This window comes from Scyliorhinus torazame, chromosome 8 (genome assembly GCF_047496885.1).
Source record: "Scyliorhinus torazame isolate Kashiwa2021f chromosome 8, sScyTor2.1, whole genome shotgun sequence".
Classification (NCBI taxonomy): Eukaryota; Metazoa; Chordata; class Chondrichthyes; order Carcharhiniformes; family Scyliorhinidae; genus Scyliorhinus; species Scyliorhinus torazame.
This window is the reverse complement of record NC_092714.1, coordinates 192,196,653-192,203,145: the sequence shown is the minus strand read 5'-3', so window position 1 is coordinate 192,203,145 and position 6,493 is coordinate 192,196,653.

Genomic DNA, 6,493 nt, shown 5'->3' with positions numbered 1-6,493 from the left:
TAAAATGTTGAGGGTTGTTTGTAGGTTTGTGGGAGGAAGGGATTGTTGACCAGGGGATTGACGTTGTATGTGTTACTGTTGATTGTTTGTTGCTGGCTGTAAATTTTGATGAAAATGTGAAAAAGGAGAATAAAAATATTTTGTAAAAAACCCACTGTTAAAACCTTCCTCGGTGCTCTGTCTGATGGTTGTGGCTCCGGGCTTGTCAGAGGGTGGGGGAGCGGGGAGGGGGGGGGCGTCTGGCGGGTGGCGGAGGAACCAGTACAGGCCCTGTGGAAGGACTATGCTCCCCGCCCCACACACACCGTGCCCCGACCATTCCCAGCACCCCCATCCCAGGGATTCGACGGGACTGTGTGATAGACTGGTCAACTCGAATGCAGGGATCACCGAGGTGGAAGGTGCTACCGTGGGCATGAGTCAGCCGTTGTCATGAGATGTGGAGCACCAGAGCTCATCGCAGAGCGGGTTGTCAACATCCTCCGTCCCATGGACCAGACCCGCTGTTACTGCCAACCCAGGGCCCCCAGCTTGTAGTGACGCAGGTCTATATAATGGAGGGGTCTGCAAGTGGGCGGTCTGCGGTCTGCCATTGTGGGAAGTGAGAGGGTGTGGGATGTGGTATCCGTGCTCCTGGCCAGTGTAGCACAATCAATCACTCACGAGGCGAGAGGAGATGAAGTCAATCGATGGCTTTATTACGCAGACTTGTGCCCCAGCAGCTCGGTTACAGAATGCGGCTGCTGGGAGAACCCGGGTTCTTATACTCCGCCATACTGGGTGGAGCCAGCAGGCGGCAGAGCCAATCAGGACCCAGTGGCTGTCCACCAATAGCCTCTCGGCATCACTGGGTACCGTACTACCCCTAATACATACCACCACATTCACCCCTTGTTAAAAAAGAACCCGGCGGGGTGGTGGGTCGCATGGTGGCAGGGGTTTACAAAGTCGGTACTGGGATTCCATGAACACAGTGGCTATGCATCGATATCAACGGGTACCTATTTACAATGCCGCTTTTACTGGGCTACTGAATTATTTACAGATCTTGCTTTGTCACGCAGATTCAGTGAGTCGAGTGAGTTCCCTGGTCGTCCTTGCTGATCGTCTCAGCTCCGGTGGTGGTGCAGGCGCTGGCTCGGGCACTGTCGTCTCTGGGAGTGTTGCGATGTTTGTTCCTGTTTCACTACTCCTGGGCGGGCACGGGAGGAGGACCGATCCGCCCGGGAAGGGAGCGGCTGTGGGGTGCACCGGCGGGAGGGAGGGGGTGATTGGTGTTGGGGGGGTGTGGGGAGCTCCGGCGGGCGCCAGGTCCCACAGGGAGACCGTGTCCTGTCGGCCGTTGGGGTATGCCACGTAGGCATATTGAGGGTTTGCATGGAGGAGATGAACCCTCTCGACCAACGAGTCCGATTTGTGCGCCCGCACATGCTTTCGGAGCAAGATGGGTCCTGGGGCTGCCAGCCAGGTCGGAAGTGACGTTCCGGAGGAGGACTTCCTAGGGAAGACAAGGAGGCGCTCGTGAGGTGTTTGATTAGTTGTGGTACACAGCAGCGACCGGATGGCGTGGAGGGCATCCAGGAGGACTTCCTGCCAACGGGAAACTGGGAGACTACTGGACCGTAGGGCAAGTAGGACGGTATTCCAGAACGTACCGTTCTCCCGCTCTACCTGACCGTTCCCCCAGGGGTTGTAACTGGTCGTCCTGCTCGAGGCAATGCCCTTGCTGAGCAGGAATTGACACAGTTCGTCGCTCACGAAGGAGGACCCCCTATCGCTATGAATGTAGGCGGGGAAGCCGAACAGTGTAAAAATGGTACAGAGGGCTTTAATGACCGTAGCCGCGGTCATGTCGGGGCAGGGGATGGCGAAAGGGAAACGGGAGTATTCGTCAACCACGTTTAGGAAGTACGTGTTGCGATCGGTGGAGGGGAGGGGACCTTTGAAGTCCAGACTGAGGCGCTCAAAGGGACGGGAAGCCTTTATCAGGTGCGCTCTATCTGGCCTGAAAAAGTGCGGCTTGCACTCTGCGCAGATTTGGCAGTTCCTCGTGGCTGTTCGGACCTCCTCGACGGAGTAGGGGAGGTTGCGGGTCTTCATGAAGTGGTAGAACCGAGTGACCCCCGGGTGGCAGAGGTCCTCGTGGAGGGCTTGGTGACGGTCCACTTGTGCATTGGCACATGTGCCACGGGATAGGGCATCGGACGGCTCGTTCAGCTTTCCGGGATGATACGAGATCTCATAATTATATGTGGAGAGTTCGATCCTCCACTGCAAGATCTTGTCGTTCTTGATCTTGCCCCGCTGCGCATTATCGAACATGAAGGCTACCGACTGTTGGTCAGTGAGGAGAGTGAATCTCCTACCGGCCAGGTAATGCCTCCAATGCCGCACAGCTTCTACTATGGCTTGGGCTTCCTTTTCCACTGTGGAGTGGTGGATTTCTGAAGCGCGGAGGGTGCAGGAGAAAAAGGCCACGGGTCTGTCCGCTTGGTTTAGAGTGGCCCCCAGAGCTACGTCGGATGCGTCGCTCTCGACTTGGAAGGGGAGGGACTCGTCGATTGCGTGCATCGTGGCCTTTGCGATATCCGCTTTGATGCGGCTGAAGGCCTGGCGGGCCTCTGTCGACAGGGGAAAGACGGTGGACGGAATTAGCGGGTGGGCCTTGTCCGCGTAGTTGGGGACCCACTGAGCGTAATAAAAGATGAAGCCCAGGCAGCGTTTCAGGGCTTTGGAACAGTGAGGGAGGGGGAACTCCATAAGGGGGCGCATGCGTTCAGGGTCGGGTCCGATCACTCCATTACGCACTACGTAGCCAAGGATGCTAAACACACATTTTTCCCTGTTGTAGGTGAGGTTCAGGGCAGAGGTTGGCGTTGTGGTCTTGCTGGTCATGGCCGCAGATGGGGACGGTGTCGAGGTACGGGAACGTGGCCCGTAAACCGTGCTGGTCAACCATTCGGTCCATCTCCCGTTGGAAGACCGAGACTCCGTTAGTGACGCCGAATGGAACCCTTAAAAAGTGGTAGAGCCGCCCGTCTGCTTCGAAGGCAGTGTACTTGCGGTCGCTCGGGCGGATGGGGAGCTGATGATATGCGGACTTAAGGTCCACGGTGGAAAAGACCTAGTACTGTGAATCCGATTGACCATGTCGGATATGCGGGGGAGAGGGAACGCATCTAGTTGCGTGTACCTATTGATGGCGGCGTCCACGGATCGCACGCGGTCGGGGGCAGACAAAATGGCCGTGCCCATGAATCGCACGTGGCCAGAGGGTCACAAGATGGGCGACGCCCATCCCCCTGCATGGAGTCCGGGACCCAAAATGGCGGCGCCCGTTGGCCACTCATGGATCGTTGGGGGGGGTTGAGTCTGTGGTCCCAGTTCTCCCCCGGAGATTGCGCCGACCCCCCGGGCTGGCACACCGCTGAATAGTGTCCCTTCTTGCCATAATTTTTACAGATGGCCAAGCGGGCATCGCTGCCAGGGGTGTTTCGACTGGCCGCAAAAATAGCAGCAGGGCCCTCCAAAAGGGTCTGGTGCTCTGGCCGCGCAGGCTTGCGGGGGGATGGGGGGTTGCTGGGGAGTCGGTCACGGCGGGGGTCCACGGAGCCCGTGGTCGGGGGCGTAAGTGCGGCATTCTGCGAGGCCACATCGAGGGAGGCTGCAAGGGCCCGTGCGTCCGTGGGCCCTAGTGAGTCTCTCTCCAGCAGTCGCTGGCGAATTTGGGATGAGGTCATACCTGCTACGAAAGCATCCCTGATTAGAAGTTCCATATGTTCGTTAGCCGTCACCGGTGGGCAGTTGCAGCTCCTTCCCAATATTAGCAGCGCCCGGTAGAACTCGTCCAGCGATTCTCTGGGGATTTGCTGTCTCATCGCGAGTTGGTGGGGTGCGTAGACCTGGTTTACGGGCCGAATGTAGATCCCTCTCTGCATGGTGAGCGCCGTCGGGAAATCCTCCGCGTCTTCGATGAGCGTGTAGATCTCCGGTCTCACCCTGGAATGCAGGACCTGCATTGTCTGGTCTTCTGTAGGTCTGCCGGGGGCCGTTCGGAGGTATCCCTCAAAGCACGCTAGCCAGTGTTTAAACATGGCCGCTGAGTTTGCTGCATTGGGGGCTGATTCGTAGACACTCCGGGGCAATCCGGAGCTCCATAGTCCTTTAAAGTGTGCATAATAAATTGTAGCCAATCAATCACTCATGAGGCGAGAAGAGATGAAGTCAATTGATGGCTTTATTACGCAGACTTGTTCCCCAGCAGCTCGGTTACAGAATGCGGCTGCTGGGAGAACCCAGGTTCTTATACTCCGCCTTACTAGGTGGAGCCAGCAGGCGGCAGATCCAATCAGGACCCAGTGTCTGTCCACCAATAGCCTCTCAGCATCACTGGGTACCTTACTACACCTAATACATACCACCACAGCCAGCGTTCCCCCCCGCTCCACAGCCTCCCTCCTAGTCGGTGAACCTTGAGTCGATCAGAACATCCCGTGCGTTTTGCCCCTGGCGATAACGTTGTGCAGCCTTCCCTGCTTACCTGGGCCCTATGTCCTGCTCATCGTCTCCCACCCTCACATCCTCCTCGTAGAACGAGGCCTGCCCTTCCTCCTCATTCTCCTCCTCCAACACATCGCCCCTCTGCTGTGCGATGTTGTGGAGGATGCAGCAGGCCGCCACGATGGGGGCAATTCTCTCAACATCATACTGCAGGGTTCCTCCAGAGCGGTCCAGGCACCTGAAGCGCATCTTCAGGAGACCGAAGCAGCGCTCGACCACACTGTATGGGCATCATTGTATGGGCTGTATGGTCGCAGTATGGGCATCGTTGTAGTGGGTTTCCGCGTCGATCTGTGGCCTCCGGTTAGATGTTATCAGCAACCCCTGTTGCCCAGGAGCCAACCCCCTCAGCTGGGGGGGGGGGGGGGGGGAGGGTGGGGGGGGGGGGGGGGGGCGGGGGTGCCTCTAGAACATGGCAGGGACCGCCGAGTGTGTCAGGACGAAGGAGTCGTGCACACTGCCCAGGTATCGGACGCAGAGGTGCACGATGTGCAGCTGGATGTTCATTGAGTGGAACCCCTTTTGGTTTGTGTACAGCGGCCTGTTACCCGCAGGTGCCCGTAGGGTGACAAGCATCCCGTCGATCGCACCCTGGACCCGGGGCAACCCGGCAATGGCGGCGAACCCCACTGCTCGGGCATCCTGATGGGCTCGGTCCACATGGAAATGGATGTATTGCTCCGCCTGGGCATATAGGGCCTCTCTGACAGTGCAGATCCACCTGTGCACCGAGCTCTGTGAGATCCTGGACAGGTTTCCACTCGACGACTGGAAGGACCCCGTGGCATCGAAGTTCAGGGCAAGTTCAAGTATGTCCTCCCCATACCCCCGCAGTGCTAGGTGTGCCATCATCTGGCAGATGTGTTGCACTGTTTCTCTGCTCAGCCGGAGTCTCCGACGGCATAGCCAGTCCGGCAGATCCTCGAATGACAGGCGCTGACGGTTCACATGGGTCATCATGCGGCGCCTCCTTGACATCTTCTCCGCCTCGGCCTGTTGGGCGGCCGGCCCTCCAGCCTGTGAGGCCGCCACCTGCTCCTCTGCAGCCAATTCCTCTGCTGCTCGGAACTCTGCTGGCCGCTCTGCTGCTGCCTGCTCTGCTGCTGTCCACTCCACTGCTACAGCTTTCCCCTCCTCTGCGACCATCGCCATGGCAGCCACCATTGCTGGTTGAATGCCATACGCCATTGTCTATATGGGGTGAAAAGCCAACATGTTAGCATGGCGCATACCCCAAATACACAACGGGTTTGATGGTCTATAAGGTGACCCCGGTTGCCAGTGCAGGCTCCACCCACGCATGACGCTCCTCCACCTTCGCACCCCTACCCCGTCGGTATCCAGCACCATAGGGGCCCCTGCTCCGAGTGCTCGTTCCTGCAACCAGGGGTACCATTGCTGGCACTGCCCTCGTCGGAGCTGCCATGGATGTTGGCCTGGATGGTCCCCCGGTGGGTGGTGGCCAGTTGGATGGGGTGTCTGGGCTGGGGGGTGGCGTGCTATGGCGGGTGTGGGTTACGAGGGTGGGCACACCCATATGGCTGGTGTCACTGTGTTGAACCAGCGTCCGAGGTGGGTGGTCAGTAGGTGCGCAGCAACTTGGCTGCCGTAATGGCGGTCGGTGCCTAGGCACCGCCCCAGTCCTGTTTGACCTGTTCCCCACCCCATCCACGACCGGCAGCCCCCAGTCACTCCTCTCCATTTCCTACCTCCTCGCTCTCACTCAGCAGCCATGTCGCCAGATTCATGGTTTCTGAAACCACAAGTGAACCACGCCTCCGGGAACTCAGTCCATCGGAGGCGGTGAATCTCGGAGGCTCCGGCGAATAGGGGCAGGGAGTCTTCAAGACGGCGGCTAAGTGTTGGTGCCGGCGTAAACACTGGAGTGTTTCACGACGACATCAACGGGCCTCTAGGCCCAGCGATGCTGTGG